This window comes from Dendropsophus ebraccatus, chromosome 10 (assembly GCF_027789765.1).
Source record: "Dendropsophus ebraccatus isolate aDenEbr1 chromosome 10, aDenEbr1.pat, whole genome shotgun sequence".
In the NCBI taxonomy this organism is placed as follows: Eukaryota; Metazoa; Chordata; class Amphibia; order Anura; family Hylidae; genus Dendropsophus; species Dendropsophus ebraccatus.
In genome coordinates this window covers 106,076,064-106,088,463 of record NC_091463.1, presented here as the reverse complement: position 1 = coordinate 106,088,463, position 12,400 = coordinate 106,076,064, and the positions used below count along the sequence as shown (strand labels likewise).

Here is a 12,400-nt window from a genome sequence, read left to right as displayed (position 1 = left end):
GGTTTGGACAAACCCAAACATTTGGCAAATGTCCTTCTGGTTATAGATAACTTCTTTATTAATAGCTGACTGGGTGGTCTGATTAGCAGGACGGGAGTTAGCAGACATGCTCTGGCAGGCTGCTTTAGGTCCACCCCTTCCAGGTCACCAGGGGTTGGACTTGGAGCCACTCTCATATGCTTCCCTGAATGGAGCCGAGCAGCCGCTCATCATTCACACTCCTCTGCAATGAGTGGGGAATTAGCTCAAATGGTAGAGCGCTCGCTTAGCATGCGAGAGGTAGCGGGATCGATGCCCGCATTCTCCAAGAACTTTGACTTTTACCAAATAAGAATAATAAAAAGAATAAAACATTAGATTGCTAGAGAAGACAATATTGTTTTGTTAACCTTATAAAAGCCACATGTTATAGCAGAGATAAAGTGGCACTCAGCTCTCCTTCAGTACAGTAGTCAGGTGTTCAGGTAAGAGCAGGCATAAATCAGACCTGCAGAAATAGAAAACAAAGAACAGAAAACTATAGGCAAAGCCTTAACAATGACCTGATTAGAACACAGCAGTAAAACTACCTTAGCATGGTCGCTGCTGCATCAGTTTCTGCTGCAATCACTTGGCTAGTAACCAAAAAGAAGGACTATGGCTCAGCTGTACAGTGGTTGGTGTGTTCACCGCTGGACGGGCACTTCCTGCACATCACAAGACAATAGTGAGCAGCATTGAATTATTCTTTAAAATATTAGATAATAATTATGACAGAAAATAAAAAGATTTGGAGAATGCGGGCATCGATCCCGCTACCTCTCGCATGCTAAGCGAGCGCTCTACCATTTGAGCTAATTCCCCTCACTTACTTTACTATTACAATCTATGAAACAACTTTATGACCACAAGCAATAAAAGTCAGACCGATCATTTATAAGCAATGGCTGCTTGTAGGTTTTATAATTGGTGACACTGTGGGACTCTTGTCTTGTGTATGGTCCGGCTCATACTGCGTGAGAATCTTCTGGAAGGTTCTTTTGGACTAGAGATGGTACGCTGAGAGACAAGAGGAGTGCTGCACCATAGAGAGGAGGATGAGCTGAAATGGTAGAGCACTGGCGTAGTGTGCAGGAGGCGGCAGGACCGATCCTCTCCGGTGATCTGAAACCTTTATGCTTATGTTAACTCCTTCCCCCAATATGACGTCCAGGGACGTCATGAAAAGCAGTGCTAGAACGCATCATGACGTCCCTGGACGTCATCATTTCCCTGCCTCCCCCCACTGTCCCTATCTGAGATCGGGAAGCAGGAGGAGGCGGTCACACAGCCCCCTCCTGCTGCCACTGCCCCCCGTCCAAAGTAAGCCCCCCTCCCGGAGAAGCCACCCGCCCAGAGCTTCCAGCGCCATCCTCCGCCCCCCCCCCCCCACGCCCGGAGCTTCCAGGGCTCCCCCCTCCCCAGAAGCAGCCCCCCGTTCAGAGCTTCCAGCACCCCCCGGGGGTTACCATAGTAACCCAGACGCTACTCGGTGCGTCTGGGTTTCTATGGCTAGTAACGATCAGGACCCTGCACTGCAGGGACCTGATCGTTTGAATGAGTGGTCAGTGTATTACACTGACCACTACTCATTCAGTATATAATGCAGTACAGCACAGATCAGGTGCTGTACTGCATTATATATATACATACCTGTAAAAGTAAAACACACACACAAATAAATAAATAAATATACACATTCCCCATCCCCCTTTATAAATGATCCCCTATAAATAAGATACATATGTTTGGTATCACCGCGTCCGTAATGACCCCGTCTATTAACCAGTTACATTAATTATCCCGCCTGATTAATGCCATAAAAAAAATAAATGAAAAACTAACCAAAATTCAACATTTTTGTTAATCCCGCCCCCTAAAAAATAAAAAAAACAGCTAAATGCCATAAACTATAACAAAAGCTATATAAAAAGGATATCACTGTAATCGTACTGACCCGAGGAATAAAGATAACATGTCATATATAACGTATAGTAAATGGCGTACAAAATAATGGTGAAAAACTGCTGCTAAATTGTGTTTTTTGTGTTGATCAGGGTGTCATATGTCGTACAGAATGGTACCGATGGAAACGTCAACTCATCTTACACAAATATTTTGGCACCGCAAGGCCTCTGTGACATGGTTTAATGGCTAAAAAAACTTGAAATAAAAAAAAGGCCCCCAAATTCCCCAGGCCTCTGTCATGTCTGCGGCCTGTGGTTGAGTCAGGTGACGGACTGCGGCCACATATGGGGATTTCTAGAAACACTGGAATAAGGGGAATCAATATTGAGTTGCATTTCTCAGTTAGTATTTGCTGTGTTAGAGGAAAATAATTGATTAAAATAGAATATCTGGCCAAAAACTTGCTTAAATTTCTGTGAAATACCTAAAGGGTTAATAAACGTATTGAATGTTACATTGAATACTTTGAGGGGTGCAGTTTTTACAGTAGAGGGATTCATGGGGGTACCTAACATACAGGCCCCACAAATCCACTTCAGAACTAAACTGGTCCCAAAAAAATGAGAATTTGAAATTTTCCTGAAAATTAGGAAAATCGCTGCAAAATTTCGAAGCCCTCTAACATCCTAAAAAGTAAAAGGACGTTCACCAAATGACGTCACCATAAAGCAGACATGTTGTAGATGTTGCAGTAATAATTAGTTCATGTGGCATGACTATTTTTCTTAGAACAAGAGAATTTTGAATATAAAGAAATGTAAACTTTTCTAATTTTTGCGCAAATGTTGTGCTTTTTACAAAAAACTACTGGGTGTATCAACCAAAGTATACCACAAACATAAAGAGGAATATGTCAAGGAAAAACAATCTCAGAATAACCCCAACAGTTAAAAGCATCACAGAGTTACCACTACACAGAGAGAGACAGGTCAGGCTGCGGAGGCGGGGGGGGGGGGTAACAGGCTGCGGAGGCGAGGGGGGGGGGTAACAGGCTGCGGAGGCGAGGGGGGGGTAACAGGCTGCGGAGGCGAGGGGGGGGGGTAACAGGCTGCGGAGGCGAGGGGGGGGGGTAACAGGCTGCGGAGGCGAGGGGTTAAATCATGTTACTTATTGGGCACAGTGGTCAGCACCTCATTGTGGGGTATCGCTGTGGCACAAATAGACTCTCTAATTAACTGTAAAGGTTGGTCGTTCAGACCCACCCTGGGTTGGAAGTTTTTCTCTGACCCTAAGGGTCCTATTACACAGCCCGACTACAGCCTGATCATTTTAGTAAATGAGCGACAATCTGCTAGATCAACGCTCATTTACTGGACCTATTTGATGGCCCGATAATCTGGCAGTTAGGGCTACATGGACATCGTTAGCGATGTCCATGCAGTCCTTGTGCAAACACCTAATACCTTACCTCTCCCTGCTCCCCTCTCCTGAGCCTCCCAATCCTGGCGGCAGCATCTGTCAGCCAATCTCAGGCTGCTTATGGATTACAAAGCAACAAAACTTTTATATCAACTGTTATAGTGAATTATTATTATAAAAAAAAAACAACAAAAAGAAAGTCTAGACGAAAAAAAATATTTACAAGAATGATTTAGGGTATAAACCCACACACCATATATGCAGCGTATTTACTGCTGCGATACGCAGCAAACTCGCAGCAGATTGGATCTAAATAACTGAACACAGCATCAAATCTGTAACAACAAATCTGCTGCGTATACGGTGTGTGGGTTTATACCCTTAATGTACGTGAGCCAACATGAAGTTTCCAATCTTTGGCCAATGCTAGACGCTCTGCAGATGCGGATTGTATATACCTGTAGCTTATCCTGTGGCATCTTTATACACTTTATAACATGGACCAATCAGACCTGGTTTTACACTTAAATGTTACACAGAAAAAAATAGATTTGATAAAAGAAAAATGTAATAATACAAAACCTGCATTAGGGAACGTCCACCCCACGTGTCACAGCTAAGAAAGCTCACAGGGTGCATGCTGGGAACAGGTGTCAGGATGGCCGAGCGGTCTAAGGCGCCAGACTCAAGAGCCTGCTCTTCCCTATCCTGGGTGTTCTGGTCTCCAAATGGAGGCGTGGGTTCAAATCCCACTTCTGACAATGTAGAGCTTTTTTTTTCCTGACACCCTGCACAGCACTGTGTACACTACCCATGCTCCTGACACCCTGCACAGCACTGTGTACACTACCCATGCTCCTGACACCCTGCGCAGCACTGTGTACACTACCCATGCTCCTGACACCCTGCGCAGCACTGTGTACACTACCCATGCTCCTGACACCCTGCGCAGCACTGTGTACACTACCCATGCTCCTGACACCCTGCGCAGCACTGTGTACACTACCCATGCTCCTGACACCCTGCTCAGCACTGTGTACACTACCCATGCTCCTGACACCCTGCGCAGCACAGTGTACACTACCCATGCTCCTGACACCCTGCGCAGCACTGTGTACACTACCCATGCTCCTGACACCCTGCGCAGCACTGTGTACACTACCCATTGCTCCTGACACCCTGCGCAGCACTGTGTACACTACCCATGCTCCTGACACCCTGCGCAGCACTGTGTACACTACCCATGCTCCTGACACCCTGCACAGCACTGTGTACACTACCCATGCTCCTGACACCCTGCACAGCACTGTGTACACTACCCATGCTCCTGACACCCTGCGCAGCACTGTGTACACTACCCATGCTCCTGACACCACATACACATGCACAGTGTACACTACCCATGCTCCTGACACCCTGCACAGCACTGTGTACACTACCCATGCTCCTGACACCCTGCACAGCACTGTGTACACTACCCATGCTCCTGACACCACATACACATGCACAGTGTACACTACCCATGCTCCTGACACCCTGCACAGCACTGTGTACACTACCCATGCTCCTGACACCCTGCGCAGCACTGTGTACACTACCCATGCTCCTGACACCCTGCACAGCACTGTGTACACTACCCATGCTCCTGACACCCTGCACAGCACTGTGTACACTACCCATGCTCCTGACACCACATACACATGCACTGTGTACACTACCCATGCTCCTGACACCCTGCACAGCACTGTGTACACTACCCATGCTCCTGACACCCTGCACAGCACTGTGTACACTACCCATGCTCCTGACACCCTGCACAGCACTGTGTACACTACCCATGCTCCTGACACCCTGCGCAGCACAGTGTACACTACCCATGCTCCTGACACCCTGCGCAGCACTGTGTACACTACCCATGCTCCTGACACCCTGCACAGCACTGTGTACACTACCCATGCTCCTGACACCCTGCACAGCACTGTGTACACTACCCATGCTCCTGACACCCTGCACAGCACTGTGTACACTACCCATGCTCCTGACACCCTGGGCAGCACTGTGTACACTACTCATGCTCCTGACACCCTGCGCAGCACTGTGTACACTACCCATGCTCCTGACACCCTGCGCAGCACTGTGTACACTACCCATGCTCCTGACACCCTGCGCAGCACAGTGTACACTACCCATGCTCCTGACACCCTGCGCAGCACAGTGTACACTACCCATGCTCCTGACACCCTGCGCAGCACTGTGTACACTACTCATGCTCCTGACACCCTGCGCAGCACTGTGTACACTATCCATGCTCCTGACACCCTGCACAGCACAGTGTACACTACCCATGCTCCTGACACCCTGCACAGCACTGTGTACACTACCCATGCTCCTGACACCCTGCGCAGCACTGTGTACACTACCCATGCTCCTGACACCCTGCGCAGCACTGTGTACACTACCCATGCTCCTGACACCCTGCGCAGCACTGTGTACACTACCCATGCTCCTGACACCCTGCACAGCACTGTGTACACTACCTATGCTCCTGACACCCTGCGCAGCACAGTGTACACTACCCATGCTCCTGACACCCTGCACAGCACTGTGTACACTATCCATGCTCCTGACACCCTGCACAGCACAGTGTACACTACCCATGCTCCTGACACCCTGCACAGCACTGTGTACACTACCCATGCTCCTGACACCCTGCACAGCACTGTGTACACTACCCATGCTCCTGACACCCTGCGCAGCACTGTGTACACTACCCATGCTCCTGACACCCTGCGCAGCACTGTGTACACTACCCATGCTCCTGACACCCTGCGCAGCACTGTGTACACTACCCATGCTCCTGACACCCTGCACAGCACTGTGTACACTACCTATGCTCCTGACACCCTGCGCAGCACAGTGTACACTACCCATGCTCCTGACACCCTGCACAGCACTGTGTACACTATCCATGCTCCTGACACCCTGCGCAGCACAGTGTACACTACCCATGCTCCTGACACCCTGCGCAGCACTGTGTACACTACCCATGCTCCTGACACCCTGCACAGCACTGTGTACACTACCCATGCTCCTGACACCCCTGCGCAGCACTGTGTACACTATCCATGCTCCTGACACCCTGCACAGCACTGTGTACACTACCCATGCTCCTGACACCCTGCGCAGCATCAGTGTACACTACCCATGCTCCTGACACCCTGCGCAGCACTGTGTACACTACCCATGCTCCTGACACCCTGCACAGCACTGTGTACACTACCCATGCTCCTGACACCCTGCACAGCACTGTGTACACTATCCATGCTCCTGACACCCTGCACAGCACTGTGTACACTACCCATGCTCCTGACACCCTGCGCAGCACAGTGTACACTACCCATGCTCCTGACACCCTGCGCAGCACTGTGTACACTACCATGCTCCTGACACCCTGCACAGCACAGTGTACACTACCCATGCTCCTGACACCCTGCGCAGCACTGTGTACACTACCCATGCTCCTGACACCCTGCACAGCACTGTGTACACTATCCATGCTCCTGACACCCTGCGCAGCACAGTGTACCACTACCCATGCTCCTGACTCCCTGCGGCAGCACTGTGTACACTACTCATGCTCCTGACACCATGCGCAGCACTGTGTACACTACCCATGCTCCTGACACCCCTGCGCAGCACAGTGTACACTACCCATGCTCCTGACACCCTGCAGCAGCACAGTGTACACTACCCATGCTCCTGACCACCCTGCGCAGCACTGTGTACACTACCCATGCTCCTGACACCCTGCACAGCACTTGTGTCACTACCCATGCTCCTGACACCACATACACATGCACTGTGTACAACTACCCATGCTCCTGACACCCTGCACAGCACTGTGTACACTACCCATGCTCCTGACACCCTGCACAGCACTGTGTACACTACCCAGGCTCCTGACACCCTTGCGCAGCACTGTGTAGACTACCCATGCTCCTGACACCCTGCGCAGCACTGTGTACACTACCCATGCTCCTGGACACCCTGCGCAGCACTGTGTACACTACCCATGCTCCTGACACCCTGCACAGCACTGTGTACACTACCCATGCTCCTGACACCCTGCACAGCACTGGTGTACACTACCCATGCTCCTGACACCCTGCACAGCACGTGTACACTACCATGCTCCTGACACCCTGCACAGCACTGTGTACACTATCCATGCTCCTGACACCCTGCACAGCACTGTGTACACTACCCATGCTCCTGACACCCTGCACAGCACTGTGTACACTACCCATGCTCCTGACACCCTGCACAGCACTGGTGTACACTACCCATGCTCCTGACACCCTGCACAGCACTGTGTACACTACCCATGCTCCTGACACCCTGCGCAGCACTGTGTAGACTACCCATGCTCCTGACACCCTGCGCAGCACTGTGTACACTACCCATGCTCCTGACACCCTGCGCAGCACTGTGTACACTACCCATGCTCCTGACACCCTGCGCAGCACTGTGTACACTACCCATGCTCCTGACACCCTGCGCAGCACTGTGTACACTACCCATGCTCCTGACACCCTGCACAGCACTGTGTACACTACCCATGCTCCTGACACCCTGCACAGCACTGTGTACACTACCCATGCTCCTGACACCCTGCACAGCACTGTGTACACTACCCATGCTCCTGACACCCTGCACAGCACTGTGTACACTATCCATGCTCCTGACACCCTGCACAGCACTGTGTACACTACCCATGCTCCTGACACCCTGCGCAGCACAGTGTACACTACCCATGCTCCTGACACCCTGCACAGCACTGTGTACACTACCCCATGCTCCTGACACCCTGCGCAGCACAGTGTACACTACCCATGCTCCTGACACCCTGCGCAGCACTGTGTACACTACCCATGCTCCTGACACCCTGCACAGCACTGTGTAACACTACCCATGCTCCTGACACCCTGCGCAGCACTGTGTACACTACCCTGCTCCTGACACCCCTGCGCAGCACTGTGTACACTACCCATGCTCCTGACACCCTGCGCAGCACTGTGTACACTACCCATGCTCCTGACACCCTTCGCAGCACTGTGTACACTACCCATGCTCCTGACACCCTGCGCAGCACTGTGTACACTACCCATGCTCCTGACACCCCTGCGCAGCACTGTGTACACTACCCATGCTCCTGACACCCTGCACAGCACTGTGTACACTACCCATGCTCCTGACACCCTGCACAGCACTGTGTACACTACCCATGCTCCTGACACCCTGCGCAGCACAGTGTACACTACCCATGCTCCTGACACCCTGCACAGCACTGTGTACACTACCCATGCTCCTGACACCCTGCGCAGCACTGTGTACACTACTCATGCTCCTGACACCCTGCGCAGCACTGTGTACACTACCCATGCTCCTGACACCCTGCGCAGCACTGTGTACACTACCCATGCTCCTGACACCCTGCGCAGCACTGTGTACACTACTCATGCTCCTGACACCCTGCACAGCACTGTGTACACTACCCATGCTCCTGACACCCTGCGCAGCACAGTGTACACTACCCATGCTCCTGACACCCTGCGCAGCACTGTGTACACTACCCATGCTCCTGACACCCTGCGCAGCACTGTGTACACTACTCATGCTCCTGACACCCTGCGCAGCACTGTGTACACTACCCATGCTCCTGACACCCTGCACAGCACTGTGTACACTACCCATGCTCCTGACACCCTGCACAGCACTGTGTACACTACCCATGCTCCTGACACCCTGCGCAGCACAGTGTACACTACCCATGCTCCTGACACCCTGCACAGCACTGTGTACACTACCCATGCTCCTGACACCCTGCGCAGCACAGTGTACACTACCCATGCTCCTGACACCCTGCGCAGCACTGTGTACACTACCCATGCTCCTGACACCCTGCACAGCACTGTGTACACTACCCATGCTCCTGACACCCTGCGCAGCACAGTGTACACTACCCATGCTCCTGACACCCTGCGCAGCACTGTGTACACTACCCATGCTCCTGACACCCTGGGCAGCACTGTGTACACTACCCATGCTCCTGACACCCTGCACAGCACTGTGTACACTACCCATGCTCCTGACACCCTGCGCAGCACTGTGTAGACTATCCATGCTCCTGACACCCTGCGCAGCACTGTGTACACTACCCATGCTCCTGACACCCTGCACAGCACTGTGTACACTACCCATGCTCCTGACACCCTGCACAGCACTGTGTACACTACCCATGCTCCTGACACCCTGCACAGCACTGTGTACACTACCCATGCTCCTGACACCCTGGGCAGCACTGTGTACACTACCCATGCTCCTGACACCCTGCGCAGCACTGTGTACACTACCCATGCTCCTGACACCCTGCGCAGCACTGTGTACACTACCCATGCTCCTGACACCCTGCACAGCACTGTGTACACTACCCATGCTCCTGACACCCTGCGCAGCACTGTGTACACTACCCATGCTCCTGACACCCTGCGCAGCACAGTGTACACTACCCATGCTCCTGACACCCTGCACAGCACTGTGTACACTACCCATGCTCCTGACACCCTGCACAGCACTGTGTACACTACCCATGCTCCTGACACCCTGCGCAGCACTGTGTACACTACCCATGCTCCTGACACCCTGCACAGCACTGTGTACACTACCCATGCTCCTGACACCCTGCACAGCACAGTGTACACTACCCATGCTCCTGACACCCTGCGCAGCACTGTGTACACTACTCATGCTCCTGACACCCTGCGCAGCACTGTGTACACTACCCATGCTCCTGACACCCTGCGCAGCACAGTGTACACTACCCATGCTCCTGACACCCTGCGCAGCACAGTGTACACTACCCATGCTCCTGACACCCTGCACAGCACTGTGTACACTACCCATGCTCCTGACACCCTGCGCAGCACAGTGTACACTACCCATGCTCCTGACACCCTGCGCAGCACTGTGTAGACTACCCATGCTCCTGACACCCTGCGCAGCACTGTGTACACTACCCATGCTCCTGACACCCTGCGCAGCACTGTGTACACTACCCATGCTCCTGACACCCTGGGCAGCACTGTGTACACTACCCATGCTCCTGACACCCTGCCCAGCACTGTGTACACTACCCATGCTCCTGACACCCTGCGCAGCACTGTGTAGACTATCCATGCTCCTGACACCCTGCGCAGCACTGTGTACACTACCCATGCTCTTGACACCCTGCACAGCACTGTGTACACTACCCATGCTCCTGACACCCTGCACAGCACTGTGTACACTACCCATGCTCCTGACACCCTGCGCAGCACAGTGTACACTACCCATGCTCCTGACACCCTGCGCAGCACTGTGTACACTATCCATGCTCCTGACACCCTGCACAGCACTGTGTACACTACCCATGCTCCTGACACCCTGCACAGCACTGTGTACACTACCCATGCTCCTGACACCCTGCGCAGCACAGTGTACACTACCCATGCTCCTGACACCCTGCGCAGCACAGTGTACACTACCCATGCTCCTGACACCTTGCGCAGCACTGTGTACACTACCCATGCTCCTGACACCCTGCGCAGCACTGTGTACACTACCCATGCTCCTGACACCCTGCACAGCACTGTGTACACTACCCATGCTCCTGACACCCTGCACAGCACTGTGTACACTACCCATGCTCCTGACACCCTGCACAGCACTGTGTACACTACCCATGCTCCTGACACCCTGCACAGCACTGTGTACACTACCCATGCTCCTGACACCCTGCGCAGCACTGTGTACACTACCCATGCTCCTGACACCCTGCGCAGCACTGTGTACACTACCCATGCTCCTGACACCCTGCGCAGCACAGTGTACACTACCCATGCTCCTGACACCCTGCGCAGCACTGTGTACACTACCCATGCTCCTGACACCCTGCGCAGCACTGTGTACACTACTCATGCTCCTGACACCCTGCGCAGCACTGTGTACACTACCCATGCTCCTGACACCCTGCGCAGCACAGTGTACACTACCCATGCTCCTGACACCCTGCGCAGCACAGTGTACACTACCCATGCTCCTGACACCCTGCGCAGCACTGTGTACACTACCCATGCTCCTGACACCCTGCACAGCACCGTGTACACTACCCATGCTCCTGACACCACATACACATGCACTGTGTACACTACCCATGCTCCTGACACCCTGCGCAGCACTGTGTACACTACTCATGCTCCTGACACCCTGCGCAGCACTGTGTACACTACCCATGCTCCTGACACCCTGCGCAGCACTGTGTACACTACCCATGCTCCTGACACCCTGCACAGCACTGTGTACACTACCCATGCTCCTGACACCCTGCACAGCACTGTGTACACTACCCATGCTCCTGACACCCTGCACAGCACTGTGTACACTACCCATGCTCCTGACACCCTGCACAGCACTGTGTACACTACCCATGCTCCTGACACCCTGCACAGCACCGTGTACACTACCCATGCTCCTGACACCCTGCACAGCACTGTGTACACTACCCATGCTCCTGACACCCTGCGCAGCACCGTGTACACTACCCATGCTCCTGACACGACATACACATGCACAGTGTACACTACCCATGCTCCTGACACCCTGCACAGCACTGTGTACACTACCCATGCTCCTGACACCCTGCGCAGCACTGTGTACACTACCCATGCTCCTGACACCCTGCACAGCACTGTGTACACTACCCATGCTCCTGACACCCTGCACAGCACTGTGTACACTACCCATGCTCCTGACACCCTGCGCAGCACTGTGTACACTACCCATGCTCCTGACACCCTGCGCAGCACTGTGTACACTACTCATGCTTCTGACACCCTGCGCAGCACTGTGTACACTACCCATGCTCCTGACACCCTGCGCAGCACAGTGTACACTACCCATGCTCCTGACACCCTGCGCAGCACAGTGTACACTACCCATGCTCCTGACACCCTGCACA

General features: G+C 53.0%; 1 long non-coding RNA gene and 3 other non-coding genes across 4 annotated transcripts in view; 2 read left to right on the top strand and 2 right to left on the bottom strand.

Moving 5' to 3' along the window:
• The first annotated feature begins 234 nt into the window (after positions 1-234).
• On the top strand, positions 235-307 carry TRNAA-AGC (transfer RNA alanine (anticodon AGC)). The gene has a single exon. It is a non-coding gene; the product is annotated as a tRNA-Ala (tRNA).
• Positions 308-635: 328 nt separating this feature from the next.
• Positions 636-12,400, bottom strand: part of LOC138802482 (uncharacterized) — a 62,632-nt gene continuing 50,867 nt past the window's right edge. Inside the window, exon 3 of the long non-coding RNA XR_011364771.1 lies at positions 636-686. This is a non-coding gene — a long non-coding RNA (uncharacterized lncRNA). The remainder of the gene's footprint in view (positions 687-12,400) is intronic.
• On the bottom strand, positions 771-843 carry TRNAA-AGC (transfer RNA alanine (anticodon AGC)). The gene has a single exon. It is a non-coding gene; the product is annotated as a tRNA-Ala (tRNA).
• TRNAL-CAA (transfer RNA leucine (anticodon CAA)) lies at positions 3,998-4,106 on the top strand. The gene is made up of 2 exons: positions 3,998-4,035; positions 4,061-4,106. It is a non-coding gene; the product is annotated as a tRNA-Leu (tRNA).